Source organism: Triturus cristatus, chromosome 9, assembly GCF_964204655.1.
Source record: "Triturus cristatus chromosome 9, aTriCri1.1, whole genome shotgun sequence".
Lineage (NCBI taxonomy): Eukaryota > Metazoa > Chordata > Amphibia > Caudata > Salamandridae > Triturus > Triturus cristatus.
In genome coordinates, this window is record NC_140592.1 from 1,286,305,177 (window position 1) to 1,286,324,567 (window position 19,391).

At 49.2% G+C, this 19,391-nt stretch overlaps 1 pseudogene across 1 annotated transcript in view; it reads right to left on the reverse strand.

Annotated features, from left to right (window-relative positions):
- The window catches only part of LOC146799783 (putative N-acetylated-alpha-linked acidic dipeptidase), a 348,737-nt pseudogene that overhangs the window by 270,587 nt on the left and 58,759 nt on the right, over positions 1 to 19,391 (reverse strand). Inside the window, exons 4-5 of the transcript XR_014968969.1 lie at positions 14,678 to 14,803; positions 7,965 to 8,148 (exon numbers count right to left, since the gene is read on the reverse strand). The product of XR_014968969.1 is annotated as a putative N-acetylated-alpha-linked acidic dipeptidase (transcript). The remainder of the gene's footprint in view (positions 1 to 7,964; positions 8,149 to 14,677; positions 14,804 to 19,391) is intronic.

Here is a 19,391-nt window from a genome sequence, read left to right on the forward strand (position 1 = left end):
GTGGGTTCAGGGGCATCGTGTGGCAGAGGCATGTGAGGCCCACTTCGTCCCAGATGGTGTCTGTTTTTCACTTCCATTCCACGGATTGGCCTGAAGTGTTTCTCGGCATGTTTGATGTTGTTTGAGGGGTCTGTGGATTGTAGCCTTTTTCTTGCTGCCTGTGTATCGCGCTGGGTACACCATCTCCGCTTGCCCCTGTCCTTCTGTGGTTGAGAGTGCTGGGGTTGATTTTGTCTACGTCTATCAATGTGCTTCCCTGAGCTCGTCTTCATCTGCACCTGTTGATGAACCGTCTCTTGTCCTAGTGGGCTCCTTGTTCCACGAATTACGTTCTGCCTGTTGTAGTGTCTCTGCTGGATTGGCCCAATCTGGGTTGGTGGTTGGTGGAGCCCATTCTCTCCGGAGGTCTTCCTTTTCTGGTGTTACCTTCCCCGGTGGTTTCAATCGATGCAAGCTTGAGAGGCTTGGGGTCAACTTGGTTTCCCGATCTGTGAAGGTTCGTTGGGTTGCCTGCAATCGGGTTGCTCGTCCATCTTCCTGGTAATGAAGGCCATTCGTTTGGCTTGTCTGGGGTTTGCATGGGCCCTTCAGGGGCATCGTGTTCTAGGCCGGTGTGTCATTCAGCTGGTGATGGGCTACCTCAATCACCAGGGGGTTGCAGGGTTCACTCCCTTTGGCTCCTTCCACAGGAGTTTCTGTCATTGGGCAGAGGTGTCAGTGTTGTCACTCAGGCAAGGCATGTTCTGCATGGCGGATCTCCTGAGCGGGGTCGTTCCTCCCATGGCTTCCTTCTCCCTGTCGGAGGTTTTATCCCATGTGTTGGTGGAACAGTTTGGGTGCCCGATAGTGGATCTGTTTGGTCGATGCTTGCCTGCCTCGCTTCTGCACGCTCCTCCCATGCACGGGGGTGTGCTGGCAGCTGGATGTGATGTTGTTCCGTTGGCCGGGCTCCCTGCTTTACACTTCTCCTCCATTTCCTTTGATTGTGCAAGTTCTGTGCAAGATTCACCGGGACTGGGCATTTGTTCTGTTGTTAGTGCCCGGCGGAGTTTGCTGCCCTTGGTTTCCTCTGCTGAGGGTGGTGGCTGTCCAGTAGTTCTGGACGTTCTCGGATCTTTCTTGACCATTGCAGGCCTTTTGCTTCCCACGGGGGTTCTGCGTCATCTTCATCTTCGGGCCTGGCTCTGGGGTTGTTGTGCCTGCTGTCTCGGAGTTGCTCCCTGGAGGTGGTGGAGTTGCTTCAGGGCGCCCGTTGCCCGGCTACTCTTCTGTCTTATTCTCGCCATTGATGGTCTTATTCTTGTTGGTGTGTTTCTAAGGGGTTGGACTCTGTTTCTGTAGACCCTTTGAGGGTGTTCATTTTTTCTGATGACTTTGCCGTGGGCCTGGCCCATTCTGCTCTTCGGGCTCAGTGGGCAGCATTGCGGGTGTCCCGCTGTCCTCTGTTGAACGGTTTGGTTCCTTTGGTAGCCAGGTTGCTCCGACGTTGTTTCCTACAGCATCCTGAGCTCTTTTGCCGTGCGTCATTATAGGATCTTCCATTGGTGTTGCGGGCCCTTCTGGAGGGTTACTTTGAGCCCCTGGGGTCCGTGAACTTCATTTTTCTGACCTGTTGTTGGCTGTTTTATGACTCTGGGCACTTTACCACTGCTGATCAGTGCTAAAGTGCATATGCTCTCCCCATTGTAAATTGCTATGTTGGTTGGATTCCATGATTGGCTTATTTGGTTTACTGTCAGACCCCAGTAAAGTGCACCAGGAGTGCCAGGGCGTGTAAATACAAATGCCGCTGGTTGGCTTGCAGCACTGGTTGTGCCACCCACAGAAGCGGCCTGATAAAATGTGTCTAGGGTCTGCCATCGCAGAACCTGCGTGCAGTCTGGTACTGACATGCTGACTGGCAAGTGCACACACTTGCCAGTCCCTAAACCTTCCCTTAACTTCATGTTAGTCACCCCTATGGTAGGCCCAAGGGCAGGGTGTGTTGTAAGCATAAGGTAGGACAAGCCCTGATGTGTGTGGCATGTCCTAATAGTGAATTACAGCCATGTTTTTCACTATTGTAAGGCTAGCCTGTTCTCATAGGCCAGAATGGGCTGTTGAGATTGTTACATCCTATGATCCTAACATGCCCAGGGAACATGGTAGAAGATCGAGTTTAGTATGCCTGAACTCGGAATAATAAGGTACATCTTTTCGTAAGGTTTATTTTAATATTCTGCGTTTGCAAATGCCACTTTTAGAAAGTTGGCCTTTGCTTGCCTAACCATTTCAGCCCGCCTCTGCGTGATGTGTATCTGCTGTCTAGCTTGTGTGAGTGACATGGCTGGGGAAACCCAGATGGGCAGGGCTAGGTAGCCTGGTGGTGAATAGGAAGATTGACAGGTAGATGGGTGGGAGGAGTACACCTGGACTCTGAATAGGAATGTGCTCTGCCCCCACAATGCCAGCTCCGCCCCCTGTGGAGCGTCTGATGACTCTGCCCTGCACCCTGAAAGAAGAAGCCTGCATCACGTAAACAAAGTGCACCAGAACTGGACTGAACCAGATATCTCATCCTGACCACAGATCTCATCACCACAGATCTCAATCTGACCACAGATCTCATCACCACAGATCTCATCCTGACCACAGATCTCATCCTGACCTTAGATCTCTTCACCACAGATCTAATCCTGACCACAGAACTTTGGTCACAGCTCTCATCACCAAAGATCCCATCCTGACCACAGATCTCACTCTTACCACAGATCTCACCCTGACCACAGATCACATCTTGACCACAGTCCTCATCACCACAGATCTCATCCTGATTACTGATCTCATAACCACAGATCTCATCCTGACCACAGATCTCATCCTGACCACAGTTCTCAACACAGATCTAATCCTTACCACAGATCTCATCACCACATATCTCATTCTGACCACTGATCTCATCACCACAGTTCTCATCCTGACCACAGACCTTATCACCACAGATCTCATCCTGACCACAGATCTCATCACCACAGATCTCATCCTGACCACAGATCTCATCCTGACCACACATCTCATCACCACAGATCTCATCCTGACCACAGATCCCATCCTGGCCATAGAACTCATCACCACAGATCTTATCCTGATCACAGATCTCACCCTGACCACAGATCTCATCCTGACTACGGATGACATCCTGACCACAGATCTCATTATCACATATCTCATCCTGACCACAGATCTCATCATCACAGATCTCAATCTGACCACAGATCTCATCACCACAGATCTCATCCTGACCACAGATCTCATCCTGACCATAGATCTCATCACCACAGATATTGTCCTGACCACACATCTCATCATCACAAATCTCATCCTGACCACAGATCCCATCCTGGCTATAGAACTCATCACCACAGATCTCATCCTGACCACAGATCTCACCCTGACCACAGATCTCATCCTGACAACGGATCACATTCTGATCACAGATCTCATCACCACATATCTAATCCTGACCACATATCTCATCCTGACCACAGATCTCATCACCACAGATCTCAATCTGACCACAGATCTCATCACCACAGATCTCATCCTGACCACAGATCTCATCCTGACCATAGATCTCTTTCCCACAGATCTAATCCTGACCACAGAACTTTGGTCACAGCTCTCATCACCAAATATCCCATCCTGACCACAGATCTCACTCTTACCACAGATCTCACCCTGACCACAGATCACATCTTGACCACAGACCTCATCACCACAGATCTCATCCTGACTACTGATCTCATCACCACAGATCTCATCCTGACCACAGATCTCATCCTGACCACAGTTCTCATCAACACAGATCTAATCCTTACCACAGATCTCATCACCACATATCTCATTCTGACCACTGATCTCATCACCACAGTTCTCATCCTGACCACAGACCTTATCACCACAGATCTCATCCTGACCACAGATCTCATCACCACAGATCTCATCCTGACCACAGATCTCATCCTGACCACACATCTCATCACCACAGATCTCATCCTGGCCATAGAACTCATCACCACAGATCTCACCCTGACCACAGATCTCATCCTGACTACAGATGACATCCTGACCACAGATCTCATTACCACATATCTCATCCTGACCACAGATCTCATCACCACAGATCTCAATCTGACCACAGATCTCATCACCACAGATCTCATCCTGACCACAGATCTCATCCTGACCATAGATTTCATCACCACAGATCTAATCCTGACCACAGAACTCTGGTCACAGCTCTCATCACCACAGATCTCATCCTGACCACAGATCTCACCCTGACCATAGATCTCATTCTGACCACAGATCAAATAAGAGGTTCTTATTGGCGGTAAATACGGTTGTGTTCACGGTTGGCGGTCTGTCCCGACGTGGAGGCATGACTTTTGAGCCAACAGATGCGTCAGAATTTCTTACGCATCTGTCAATCGTTGCGCCACGGTGCACCGTATTGTAAATACGGGGTATCCATGGTAGCGCAAGGGTTTTGCAGGCTGGCGCAGGGAAACTGACGCATCTTTACAGATGCTCCCAGCGTCGAGCACCTAGCGGGCAGATCTCTGCCTGCCCTGCTGCTGCCAAGACTTATTGCCAGGTGCCAAGGTCAGCCAAGGGCTCTGCTGAGAAGTAGCACTGACAGACCTAAGTGATGCCTCGGTTACTTACTGGTAATCTTCCTTGCTCCATCTATTGTTTCTCGCCTACCAACAGTTTTCCCAGAATTGGTATTTTTTGCTCCTGTAAGTCTGTCCTATTTTTTTTGTATATGCCCTACACGTTTGCGTTACGCTGTGTGCATTGGAGAGCAATGTGTGCGGTCAGCATTATAGATAAGCGAGCGCATTCTTTAGCTTTGAGACATGGCCATGTCTCCTGAAGCCCGCGGCATCCGAGCATGTGCTGTTCATTGTGGTCATGTGGTGCCGGGTGCTTGGGAGCCGAGGAGGACTGGGATGGAACCTTGTCGGCGCTTCTTTCCACTTCCTGCTTCTGAAGAAATACACGCTTCAGGGGAGTGGCTATCAATAAGTGCGGTGGGTTCAGGGGCATCGTGTGGCAGAGGCATGTGAGGCCCACTTCGTCCCAGATGGTGTCTGTTTTTCACTTCCATTCCACGGATTGGCCTGAAGTGTTTCTCGGCATGTTTGATGTTGTTTGAGGGGTCTGTGGATTGTAGCCTTTTTCTTGCTGCCTGTGTATCGCGCTGGGTACACCATCTCCGCTTGCCCCTGTCCTTCTGTGGTTGAGAGTGCTGGGGTTGATTTTGTCTACGTCTATCAATGTGCTTCCCTGAGCTCGTCTTCATCTGCACCTGTTGATGAACCGTCTCTTGTCCTAGTGGGCTCCTTGTTCCACGAATTACGTTCTGCCTGTTGTAGTGTCTCTGCTGGATTGGCCCAATCTGGGTTGGTGGTTGGTGGAGCCCATTCTCTCCGGAGGTCTTCCTTTTCTGGTGTTACCTTCCCCGGTGGTTTCAATCGATGCAAGCTTGAGAGGCTTGGGGTCAACTTGGTTTCCCGATCTGTGAAGGTTCGTTGGGTTGCCTGCAATCGGGTTGCTCGTCCATCTTCCTGGTAATGAAGGCCATTCGTTTGGCTTGTCTGGGGTTTGCATGGGCCCTTCAGGGGCATCGTGTTCTAGGCCGGTGTGTCATTCAGCTGGTGATGGGCTACCTCAATCACCAGGGGGTTGCAGGGTTCACTCCCTTTGGCTCCTTCCACAGGAGTTTCTGTCATTGGGCAGAGGTGTCAGTGTTGTCACTCAGGCAAGGCATGTTCTGCATGGCGGATCTCCTGAGCGGGGTCGTTCCTCCCATGGCTTCCTTCTCCCTGTCGGAGGTTTTATCCCATGTGTTGGTGGAACAGTTTGGGTGCCCGATAGTGGATCTGTTTGGTCGATGCTTGCCTGCCTCGCTTCTGCACGCTCCTCCCATGCACGGGGGTGTGCTGGCAGCTGGATGTGATGTTGTTCCGTTGGCCGGGCTCCCTGCTTTACACTTCTCCTCCATTTCCTTTGATTGTGCAAGTTCTGTGCAAGATTCACCGGGACTGGGCATTTGTTCTGTTGTTAGTGCCCGGCGGAGTTTGCTGCCCTTGGTTTCCTCTGCTGAGGGTGGTGGCTGTCCAGTAGTTCTGGACGTTCTCGGATCTTTCTTGACCATTGCAGGCCTTTTGCTTCCCACGGGGGTTCTGCGTCATCTTCATCTTCGGGCCTGGCTCTGGGGTTGTTGTGCCTGCTGTCTCGGAGTTGCTCCCTGGAGGTGGTGGAGTTGCTTCAGGGCGCCCGTTGCCCGGCTACTCTTCTGTCTTATTCTCGCCATTGATGGTCTTATTCTTGTTGGTGTGTTTCTAAGGGGTTGGACTCTGTTTCTGTAGACCCTTTGAGGGTGTTCATTTTTTCTGATGACTTTGCCGTGGGCCTGGCCCATTCTGCTCTTCGGGCTCAGTGGGCAGCATTGCGGGTGTCCCGCTGTCCTCTGTTGAACGGTTTGGTTCCTTTGGTAGCCAGGTTGCTCCGACGTTGTTTCCTACAGCATCCTGAGCTCTTTTGCCGTGCGTCATTATAGGATCTTCCATTGGTGTTGCGGGCCCTTCTGGAGGGTTACTTTGAGCCCCTGGGGTCCGTGAACTTCATGTTCCTCGCCATGCAGGTGGTGCTTTTGGTGGCCCTCATATTTGCTGATCGGATTGGGGTGCTGGGGACCTTCTGTTCTCCCCTTCATTCTTGAGGGTCCTGCCAGACCGTTTTGCGGCATCCGAGTCGTACGTTTCTGCCCGTGGTCCCCTCGTTTGTCCACTGTTCCCGGGGTACATGTTGCCTACTTTCCCTCCGGTCATTGTGTCTGGGGTGGATTCTGCTCTCTCGCTTTTGGTTGTCTGACAGGCGGTGTTGCTGTTTTTGGAGTGGACTGTATCTTTTTGCTGCTGTGCCACCTTGTTTGTCACTTTTGGTCCTGTCCGGTCTGGTCATACACCTTCTCTCTCCACCCTTAGTGGGTGGTTTATGCAGCCTATCTTGTTGGCCTGAGGTTCACAGAGTTCTGAGGTGTCTGCCCAGGTGCTAGGTCAGTCTGCCTGAGGTCTGTCTGTCTCATGGGTCTCGATCCTTGGAGTCTCTACGGTGGATAGCTGTAGAGCAGCTCTGGTCCTCCCCGCACATGTTCATGGATCACTGCCGGGTGGTGTTGGGTGGTCCTTCTGAGGGAGGCCTTGTTGAGGTAGGTGCCGGGGCTGGTTTTACTGGCTCTTGTTGTTCTCACCTTCTGTGCTTCTTCTTGATTGTTGTCAATCTGTTTCGTTTTTGGATTACACCTCCTTGTTTTGCATTATCCCGCAGTCTGTGGTTTCTTGTGAGTTTCCATGAAGCCGCTTGGCCTGGGTATGTGCTCACTTCGTAACTCTGGTGGCGAGGAAGACTTACAAGAAGGTAATGCCCCAGTTACTTGCCGGTAATCTTCATTACTCTGAGAATTGTCTTCCTCGCCATATGACTTCCCAACCCTCCCTCCCTGTTTGGTTATCAGCTTCATGTGGTTCTTGGGGCTTGGTAGTTCTACAGGAAGTGGGGTGGGTCGACCCTCACCTTATACTGGGTCAGAAGTGACGGTGGTAGGTCATGTTGGGGAGGTTTGGGATGCTAATTTGCTTTGGAGGGTTCTGGTACGGAGCTAAATCTCACTACGTAACTTTGGTGGCGAGGAAGATTTATGAGGAGTTAATGATGGAAGACGCCAGCCGGGTGGCCCCACCTCACAACCCCATGCCTTCATCCCTCCCTTTGCTTGTTTTCTACCCCCCAACACACACACACACACACTCACCCCAGGTGGAGAGGGCGTTTCCCTCTTCGCCCGGGGCCCTCGCTTTGAACATAATCCCTGGTCCACAGACAGACACACAGCCCTCGAGGGAGGGACTACTTACCAATAGAAGGGTAGAAAGGGGTCAAGGGGTCCCCATATGTCCGCAGGATGCTTCCTCGTTGGGCCCCCGTGCCAGGGAGCCACCAGTCCTCTGGGTACACCCTGGCATCTGTCCCCGAGACATAGTCTGCAGGGTCGGAGTAAAGGATCACTCCTGCACAGCCAAAGGCCTCTGCGTTATGCACCTGAGGAGGGAGTAAGACAGTTGGTGTCAGGAGAGTGAGGGGTGCAGGAGACAACAAAGGAGGGAGACACACAGCTCCAGGAGAGGGAGGGGTGCAGGAGACAAGAGACAGGGGGAGACACACAGGTTCAGGAGAGTGAGGGGTGCAGGAGACAAGAGAGAAGGGAGACACAGGTTCAGGAGAGTGAGGGGTTGTAGGAGAGTAGGATCTGCACTTATGTTGCCCCCACTTTTTTTCTGATGTATACACTGGTTTCTGGCTACAGTCTGGCTGGGTCCCTGCTAATCAGGGCCCCAGTCTCACTGATCTCTCTAAACAACTTGGTGTGCATATAAGATGCACTAATGATTGGATACTGTGGTACCTTATGAGCCCCTAGTATATGGTACCTTAGGTACCTAGGGCATTGGTACTTCACAGGCCTACCAGGGGCTGCAACATGTATTATGCCACCCCTGGGAAGCATTCTCAATCTGACACCACAGGCCTGCTACTGCAGCCTGTGTGAGGTAGTGTTAGCACTCCTCACTGAGGTATAGGTTCCTATATCTCACCATACACACACATATAAACCTATCAGCCATCCCTATTGCAGGCCCTATCAATCCTGAGGGCAGGGTGCTTGGTTAACTATGTGAGGGGGTGATCTGCATGAGCAGGACCCCTCTGCAGCTGGAAGAGTCTATTCTCTGCTGCTGTTTGTGGATGCCGTTAAAACATATACTCTTAAGTGCATTATAACCTCGCGGTAAATGCTAACTTTGGGATGACTGCATCAAAACATGTCGTGTTTGGTGTCAAACAACTTGGAATCATACCCCCACACCAGTAACTGGTGTGGGAGTATGATCCCACCCTTCTAGAGGGAATGACATGTACCCACTGTACTAAACGGTAGAAATCACGTCTTCGGGTCGGAAAAAGTGTCCAACACGTCCCCGGACAGTTTTACGTACGAATCGGGAAACTGAAGTCCGAGCGCGCAAGTACGATCCGTTCCGTCCGTCCGAATGCACAACCGTATGGAAAAAACACCGTACGGAGCGAACTCCCATAGCAACCATGGAGACGTCCAAACATGTGCCCGCATACGCGCCGAACACCCCCCCAGCCCTCCAATGTACGTGCCGTACCCCCAGCCTCCCCCATGTACGCGCCGTACCCCCACCCCACCCCCATAGGCACGGAGCGTACCCCCATCCCTACACGTCCGCACCATACCCCCACCCCCGTAGGTACGGTGCGTACCCCCACCCCCGTAGGTACGGAGCGTACCCCCACCCCACCCCGTAGGTACGGAGCATACCCCCACCCCCCATATGTACGGAGCGTACCCCCACCCCACCCCGTAGCTATGGAGCGTACCCCCACCCCCCCCGCTGGGGGTACGCACCGTACCTACGGGGGGTGGGGGTACGCACCGTACATACGGGGTGGGGTGGGGGTACGCTCCGTACATACAGGGGGGTGGGGGTACGCTCCGTACCTACGGGGGTGGGGGTACGCACCGTACATACGGGGTGGGGTGGGGGTACGCTCCGTACATACGGGGTGGGGTGGGGGTACGCTCCGTACCTATAAGGGTGGGGGTACGGTGCGGATGTGTAGGGACGGGGGTACGGTGCGTACCGGGCCTCCTTTTCGCCGTGCATCGTGGCGTACTTAGCTTTTCCGGTACTTTTTGGGTCCCGTAAAAATATTGCCGTGCGAAGTGCTGTGGGTACGATTCGTACTTGCTGGTCCGTAAAACGCTGCCTAACTCCGTCCGGACGTCGCGTACGCGGTGTCCCGGATCGGAATTGTGGGTATATTTTAGCCGGTCGGTGTTTTTTATGATTTGTACGGAAATGGTGTTTCTGTACGAATCGTACTTGCGGGTTTGTAAGGTGGTTTTCCCGGGTACGAGTTCCTTACTTTCACACGTGGTGTTACGTAAGGGTTCTTGCTCGTCTACTGGTGCACAATATGACCTCTGCATGAGGCGTCTCATATGGGTCACATTCCCATCTGCTCAGTGCACAATAATTTACATCCAGGGTATTTCTTTCTTTTCAGTGCACACTGTCACGGGTTCCTACCCATGTACTCGGGTTCCTACCTGATAAGCTAATTTTTATGTTGCTTTAGTGCACAGTGTGGAGGCTCCACACTAGTTGTCTATACACGGTCACCTCTTGTCTCATTTGTTTACCCTACACAAGTTGTATTTGACAGTTTATTGAAGTTTTCATGTAATGGGAATTTTGTGTGATTTAGCTTAAATTGACTCATCATTTTCCTTTACAGCTCAGTTTTCCTCTTGTTATCTTTCATTGATTTTATCTGTGAATTCAGGATTCTATTTTTCTCTGATTTTCTCTCACTATGGTGTTCTTTTGTTCTTTGGAGGTTCTCTTCTCCGTCTGCCTTTGTCTGTTGGTCATTGTGTTGTGCTTTGACTTGTTTCTTTTTATACTTGCCTGACCAGTAGGTATATTTGGAGGTAGTCGCTTGGTATTTTATCTTTCTGTTATTGTTGTTGTGAGGAAAAGGGGATGGTGTGTCACCTTTTGTCATTTTTATGGCATTATCATCTTTTGAATTTCTTCTCTGTTTTCTTCACTTATGTTTTCACTTCTTCTTTTGGTTGTTCTGTTTCCTCAATGGTTTGCGGTGTTTCTTATTTACTCTTTGTGTTTTTTCAATCTTTTTGTTCTCTTTTCTTTCTTCATTGTTTTATATGGAAGGAAAGGGGATATGTAATATCCTGGCTTTGTTGTTATGCATTGCATCTCTTGCTTTGGAAGTGGAATGTTCATCTTATGATGTAGTACAGAATGTTGGGAGCCAGAGATGTCAGTTGAGAAGGGCTGAGCACCACACTGGCTGCTCCTGGTGGGGTCTATGATTGGTCTTGTACTGTCTTGTATTGGATTGTATTGGATGACTTTTAACCAACCACAAATAAACATCTAAAGATCCTCTACACGTCTGGACTAAGTCAGTACACAGGGCAGGGACATGCAGGACATGCTTGTTTGGACATCGCGGCGGTGCTGCTGGCAGCACAGCCCACCACAATGTTAACCGCCGCTATCCGACCGCCGCTGTCGGATTTCCACTGCGGAGCATAATAATTGGACCGGCGGTTTTCCCGTGCTCCTGGCAGGCAGTGTTTTCCCGCTACCATGGCAGTCGGGTGCTTTTCCGCCCGTCATCCTAATGGACCTCTAACTGTCTGGAAGTTCTGGGAGATGTTCAAACACCTCCTGCCCCGTAGAACCTAAGCAATGCATACATAATGGTGACTTCCTTTCGGCGCTCAAGGAAGTGACACATACTCTAGCATAATTAGCATACACCTTCTTCCACTTTAACCAAGGAATAGTAGGATCACCTGGGGAGGTTAAAAAGAACGGAGGAGCAGTAACATTTTGCATACTGTAGCCCTCTTTTAGACCTAGCAACAACCCTTAAAGCTCTAATAAATTTAGGGAGAAGGTCTCTTGAATCCTTGTTTCAACAGAGAATAAAATTTAGAAAAGGTCAAATATAAGTTTGGTCACTGAACTAAACGAGAAGCTATAATGTTCCCTCACAATTGAATACAATTGTTAAACAAGTCCATCCATAGAACATGCTGTGCATGTCACCGTGGAAGAGATGAACGTGGTGAAACACTACCTTTCATAAAATTACCTGATCTGATGAAGAAGAGGAAGAATGCAGAGGCAAGCTGTGTGCATCAGCGTTGGGGGAATGCCCAACATGAAGATGGTGAACTTCCAAACAAAGATGGGAGATAATTACATTTTTCAGAGAGGTAAAACCATACGCAACGTAGGTGTGAAACTGTCAGAATCAGAATAGCAACTGAGCTGTGCGGATCAGTGAAATTGAAAAAGAAGAGCAGCAAATACTGTCAATGCGGAAAGCGGACCACAACCAAAATGGGCGCCACGTGCGTAGCATCATGCTCGCCATGCGTCGTGATGTAGAAACTGAAGAGGGAATGAAAAACTGAGTGGTTGAGCACCGGACCTCACTCAAAATGGCAGGACCACACGTAGCGCGTTTCGTGAGGTGCATCATTTCACGACGTGCAGAGTCAGGCAAGGCCAGGCAAGTAATGCGCATAAGCAATTGGCACACGATCGGCGCATAAGTCCCCTCTCTCTAATAGTACCTGTTTGTCGGGGCACATGCCAAAGCTGAAAACGATGAAGTGCCCCTCGTAGATTGACACGATTCCAGGCACTAGGCACCTTGTGTAAACAACTCCTGTGTTCAGATTCTTGTCCTTGGACCAGCCGCCTTTTGGGAAAACTCTCCCCGGAGCTCTTGTGTCACTGAATCATAGAGGGTAGCAGCTGAGGTTGGGTTGAGGAAACTTGCCAAACGCAAGTTTCTGAATTTTACTTCTCCGTGAAGTTTACTCCGCAGTGATGTACTTGCTGTGTTGAGGTCTCTCAGCCAGCAGGATGTGAAGAATTTTCACTCATCGCCAAAATGAGGTAAAGCCTTCACCTTAAATAAATGCTGCACTGCTTCATGATGAGGTTGTTAGCCATTTATTTAACAGTTAATCCTTTAGAGACCTCAGCCACAGAGGCCTCTAACCAACTGTCACACTTCAAACAGCAACATTCCCCCACAACCTCTTACAGTCTAGATTACTGCATTAATCCCTAGCAACAAGAGCATGAAGGAGAAACATTCTTGAGAACACCGCAAACCGCTTCCTTCTCCAGCACCACCTCTCCCTCAGGACAGTGTCACACTGATGGTCCACACTCTAGCACTAATGGTCTCTGGCGGTGCAAGGAACACACTTCGCTCACGTGCCAGCATGTACTCATTCATACGTCCAATGGTCGGCTGGCTCATCAGTCAGGGTCATGGGTCATCTTCTAGTGATGGGTTTCCTATTGATCAAAGGGTCTTTCCTCCTCTCACCCAAGCACCTCATCAACATCAGAATTCAGTAACACTCAGTCAGTCTGGCATCCAGCTAATGAGCTAACATGAGAGGGGTCCCAGATAAGGTTTCTAAAATATAAAACTCTACCCTGGACCACCTTCAGTGAGTGCTCATCACAAGCCCTGCTTCACAGCTCCTGGTGCACATGTGCGTTGTATTCACAACCCAGAGGAAACCTCCTGAGGCACCTGATGCGTTGAACACAAGGTGACTTTATGGATATAGGATGGCAGCTCTATCAAGTCCCAGAAAACAACTCAGTCCAGCAACATCCACCCCAGCCCCTATATACACACCCCTTACATTTCAACCATCACAGTGTCCGCGAGCTACCCCGCAGTTGAGTATATATGCAAATGCAATTCATAGTACAGACACGAACGTGCAGTAACTTCCAGGCTAGTGTCCAGTGTACAGGAAACATAGAATTATTTCAAATGAGAAACCACGAGTAGGTGGCGCGAGTGCAACAATACTGTCATGCTCGCGCATAATTCTCGTGCACACCTTTAGCTCTAGCACATGTAACAGCTCCTTCAAGTGTAATTTCTTTCAACGATTGCTTTGAAAAAAAGGCTTTAGTCAGCTCCAGACTCAACACTCTGTGATGACATCAAACACTCTGCTGTCAGTCAGCTAAAGCCTCAACACTCTGTGATGAGATCACAGAGTGTCGTCATGAAGCACTAATGCAGCCATTCCAGTCTTATGTTTATTAGCTGAGGAGCACGTAGGGACAAAGCTTAACCCTCCATTGTCCGTCCTCCAACTCCCCCAAGAATATCCTATGAGTTGAACACAAACATAGCAGGAACGCCTGCCAGTCAAGGCATTCCTGGTAACCAAGGAAAACAACACCCTCTCCCCAAGGAAGGTATTCCAAAACATTTAAACTCTTCCAAAAGGGGTAATTAACTTTACTACTACTAAATGCCATCTGTGAATACCAAAAGTAGTAAGTTTAGCATTTTATCTCAGATTAGTTCTGTGAATCGGCCCCTCCGTGATTATATCACAGACACTAGGCTTTCAGTCACATTCAGAAATAACATTCCATGATGATGATACAGAAATGTAGGTTTCAGTCAGTTCAGCTTCAACATTCCATGATGACACCGCCTACTCTCTGAAATCAGTCAGCTGTAGTCTCAACATTCCATGATGACATCACAGGTGCTCTACACCCTCTGGTTGGCCCTAGAATGTTCCCCTGAGTGAAAGCACATACAGCATTCACACAGACCCCAGCCCAGGTGTAATCACCAGAGGATACTAATCATGACTCTAACCTGTAAAGATACTCAGAGCACAATAAAACCTTCACACCAGCGTGTAAGTCTCAGGTTCCTTTCTCCCAACCAGCTCTATGGGACCTCGTAGTTACTGCAGGATCAAGAGGGAGAAGATGGAACTGGGGAAGAAAGACAGAGAAGCACATATAGAAGGCAGGTAGCACAGCAGAATAGACATAGCGAAGAATATTCGCGGAACCTTCCACGTCTCCCCATTTCCCAGCACCCCAGAGCACAGACAGACACTGTCGGCCATGACAGCAGGCACACAGGTTACCTTGTCTCCTCTGAATATCTTCCCATATCGCGCAATCGCCACAAGCCCCGTCAGATTCAGCGTCAGGTTCCGAGTCAGGTAATGGAAATCATCCACGTCGCCGTAGTTCACGTAAACCAGATCACCCTAAAATGCAAGACAAAGGTCAAGGTGTGTCAGGTGAGATCTCTGATGCCCTGTGATACAGTCATGACCTACCAGACCCAACACCTTCCCATACAAGAAGAAGGAACTGAAAGAGCAAGGCCTGAGGCAGGGCTTCAGAGCTCTAATCCCAACTCTGAGAGGAGTGATGTGTACAGGTGAGAGTAAAGACCTGACTCTGAACTCTAATCCCAGCTCTGAGAGGAGTGAGCTCTACTCAAAAGAGTAAAGACTGGACTCTGAGCTCTAATCCCAGCTCTGAGAGGAGTGAGCTCTACTCAAAAGAGTAAAGACTGGACTCTGAGCTCTAATCCCAGCTCTGAGAGGAGTGAGCTCTATTGGTGAGAGTGAAGAATGGACTCTGAGCTCTAATCCCGGCTCTGAGAGGAGTGAGCTCCACTGGTGAGAGTAAAGACTGGACTCTGAGCTCTAATCCCGGCTCTGAGAGGAGTGAGCTCCACTGGTGAGCGTAAAGACTGGACTCTGAGCTCTAATCCCAGCTCTGAGAGGAGTGAGCTCTACTGGTGAGAGTAAAGACTGGACTCTGAGCTCTTATCCTAGCTCTGAGAGGAGTGAGCTCTACTGGTGAGAGTAAGTACTGTACTCAGCTATAATCCCAGCTCTGAGAGGAGTGAGCGCTACTGGTGAGAGTAAAGACTGGACTCTGAGCTCTAATCCCAGCTCTGAGAGGAGTGAGCGCTACTGGTGAGAGTAAAGACTGGACTCTGAGCTCTAATCCCTGCTCTGAGAGGAGTGAGCTCTATTGGTGAGAGTGAAGAATGGACTCTGAGCTCTAATCCCAGCTCTGAGAGGAGTGATGTGTACAGGTGAGAGTAAAGACTGGACTCTGAGCTCTAATCCCAACTCTGAGAGGAGTGATGTGTACAGGTGAGAGTAAAGAATGGACTCTGAGCTCTAATCCCTGCTCTGAGAGGAGTGAGCTCCACTGGTGAGAGTAAAGACTGGACTCTGAGCTCTAATCTCAGCTCTGAGAGGAGTGAGCTCCACTGGTGAGAGTAAAGACTGGACTCTGAGCTCTAATCCCAGCTCTGAGAGGAGTGAGCTCCACTGGTGAGAGTAAAGACTGGACTCTGAGCTCTAATCCCGGCTCTGAGAGGAGTGAGCGCTACAGGTGAGAGTAAAGACTATACTCAGCTATAATGCCAGGTCTGAGAGGAGTGAGCTCCACTGGTGAGAGTAAAGACTGGACTCTGAGCTCTAATCCCGGCTCTGAGAGGAGTGAGCGCTACAGGTGAGAGTAAAGACTATACTCAGCTATAATGCCAGGTCTGAGAGGAGTGAGTTTTACAGGTGAGAGTAAAGACTGGACTCTGAGCTCTGATCCTGGCTCTGAGAGGAGTGAGCTCCACTGGTGAGAGTAAGTACTGTACTCAGCTATAATCCCAACTCTGAGAGGAGTGAGCTCCACTGGTGAGAGTAAAGACTGGACTCTGAGCTCTAATCTCAGCTCTGAGAGGAGTGAGCTCCACTGGTGAGAGTAAAGACTGGACTCTGAGCTCTAATCCCAGCTCTGAGAGGAGTGAGCTCCACTGGTGAGAGTAAAGACTGGACTCTGAGCTCTAATCCCGGCTCTGAGAGGAGTGAGCGCTACAGGTGAGAGTAAAGACTATACTCAGCTATAATGCCAGGTCTGAGAGGAGTGAGCTCCACTGGTGAGAGTAAAGACTGGACTCTGAGCTCTAATCCCGGCTCTGAGAGGAGTGAGCGCTACAGGTGAGAGTAAAGACTATACTCAGCTAAAATGCCAGGTCTGAGAGGAGTGAGTTTTACTGGTGAGAGTAAAGACTGGACTCTGAGCTCTAATCCCGGCTCTGAGAGGAGTGAGCTCCACTGGTGAGAGTAAATACTGTACTCAGCTATAATCCCAACTCTGAGAGGAGTGAGCTCCACTGGTGAGAGTAAAGACTGGACTCTGAGCTCTAATCTCAGCTCTGAGAGGAGCGAGCTCTACGGGTGAGAGTAAAGACTGGACTCTGAGCTCTAATCCCGGCCCTGAGAGGAGTAATGTCTACAGATGAGAGTAAAGAATGGACTCTGAGCTCTAATCCCAGCTCTGAGAGGAGTGAGCTCTACAGGTGAGAGTAAAGACTGGACTCTGAGCTCTAATCCCAGCTCTGAGAGGAATGAGCTCTACAGGTGAGAGTAAAGACTGGGCTCTGAGCTCTAATCCCAGCTCTGAGAGGAGTGAGCTCTACTGGTGAGAGTAAAGACTGGACTCTGAGCTCTAATCCCAGCTCTGAGAGGAGTGAGCTCTTCAGGTGAGAGTAAAGACTGGACTCTGAGCTCTAATCCCAGCTCTGAGAGGAGTGAGCTCTACAGGTGAGAGTAAAGACTGGACTCTGAGCTCTAATCCCAGCTCTGAGAGGAATGAGCTCTACAGGTGAGAGTAAAGACTGGGCTCTGAGCTCTAATCCCAGCTCTGAGAGGAGTGAGCTCTACTGGTGAGAGTAAATACTGTACTCAGCTATAATCCCAACTCTGAGAGGAGTGAGCTCCACTGGTGAGAGTAAAGACTGGACTCTGAGCTCTAATCTCAGCTCTGAGAGGAGTGAGCTCTACAGGTGAGATTAAAGACTGGACTCTGAGCTCTAATCCCAGCTCTGAGAGGAATGAGCTCTACAGGTGAGAGTAAAGACTGGGCTCTGAGCTCTAATCCCAGCTCTGAGAGGAGTGAGCTCTACTGGTGAGAGTAAAGACTGGACTCTGAGCTCTAATCCCAGCTCTGAGAGGAGTGAGCTCTTCAGGTGAGAGTAAAGACTGGACTCTGAGCTCTAATCCCAGCTCTGAGAGGAGTGAGCTCTACAGGTGAGAGTAAAGACTGGACTCTGAGCTCTAATCCCAGCTCTGAGAGGAATGAGCTCTACAGGTGAGAGTAAAGACTGGGCTCTGAGCTCTAATCCCAGCTCTGAGAGGAGTGAGCTCTACTGGTGAGAGTAAAGACTGGACTCTGAGCTCTAATCCCAGCTCTGAGAGGAGTGAGCTCTTCAGGTGAGAGTAAAGACTGGACTCTGAGCTCTAATCCCAGCTCTGAGAGGTCGGGTGGGAAGCAGATCCTACAGCCAGGCCCTGGGCCCACCCCCAAAGGCACATTTTCTTTAAGTTCCCACTATCTTCCCCAGCCACAGGAGAACAAAGTCTGACATTCTACGTAAAACATATACTTCCAACAGACTCAACGCCAGTCAATCAACTCCCCAGTGTTCCACAGCAGCCTCCCACAGTGTTTCAATGAACAACTAGAGCGCTAACCCTCTGTATTTATTACAAGATTGCAACACACCTGAACGCCTTCTTGATCGATTCAAAGCTGTAAAACTTCAAACATTTCCCTTATAAATTGACAAAATGAGAGGGTTTGATTTGTCATACAAATTATGGTTAGAGTGTTGATGAAAACCCGTTAACTCCCTAGTAATCAGTGTCAGCATCACCACAGAGTTCTGATGAACAACTAGAGTGCCAACATTCGGTATTCAAGACAAAAGCGAAGAACATCTGAACGCCATTTTGATGGAATAGAAGCTGTTAAATTTAAAGCCTTTTGTCAAGAGCACATGAGGTTAATTAACATTCAGATGCTAATGCAGGCATGAAACACCAGGGTTAAAAATGTAAGGTGAGGTGAGGGTTGTTAGTGATTTGAGGCATAATATATTTTTAGAAGGGATACAAATATTAAACAGAGAGACGTTTGCATAAGTACAGTGATCCCCTTCCACATCAGCTCCCTCATTTTAAAATAGTAACATTTTGGTAGACAAATATATATATGTGCACTGAAAAAGAAAAAAGTTCAGAGTTTCGTTATAGTTCGGTTAGTTGCTAAGACCTTAACTCGTGAAAAAAACCTACAGAAATTCCCTGGAAAAAACAGCGGTTAAAGTGAAGTTATTGTTAGCTTTTGGAATGAAAAAGAAGCTAATGTTAAAAACCCAAACCCCTGAAACGCATATGCCATAGTTTAGTAAACTAACTATATCTTGGGCCCTTGCCATGCGCTGCTTATGACATCACATATTACCAGGGCCACTGGAATTGTGTGGCAGGGAGGGCCAAATTATGCAGCAGGGTTGACTAAATCATGCTGCAAGAAAAGGCATAATATGTGGCGTAATGTGGCACTCTTTGTGATAGTATTAATTCATTTATTTTCACTTTTACACTTGTTAACACTGTCTGCGCATAGGTTGCACCTCATTGGTACCAGTTTAACACCTAAATATAGCAATAAGAAACAGAACAGGACCAGTCAACCTTTGCGAAGGTCCTTCCAGTACGTGCAACACGTATCGCTGCATTTTTAGTAACTTTTAACCGTTTGTGTGAGAAATAATAACTGTTTGGTAAAATCAGCAGATTATGGAGCAGGTGACGGATTATGTGGCAACAGTGGCACATGAATATACGATGTTACATCGCATGCGGTACAACGCGTGCGATTACAACGCAGTTGTTACAACGACCGCCCTGTTACAATGCATACCATTACCTCGGAAGTCGTTTCTACAACTTGCTGGATTTAGGAATAGTATAATTTACTATTCCAACT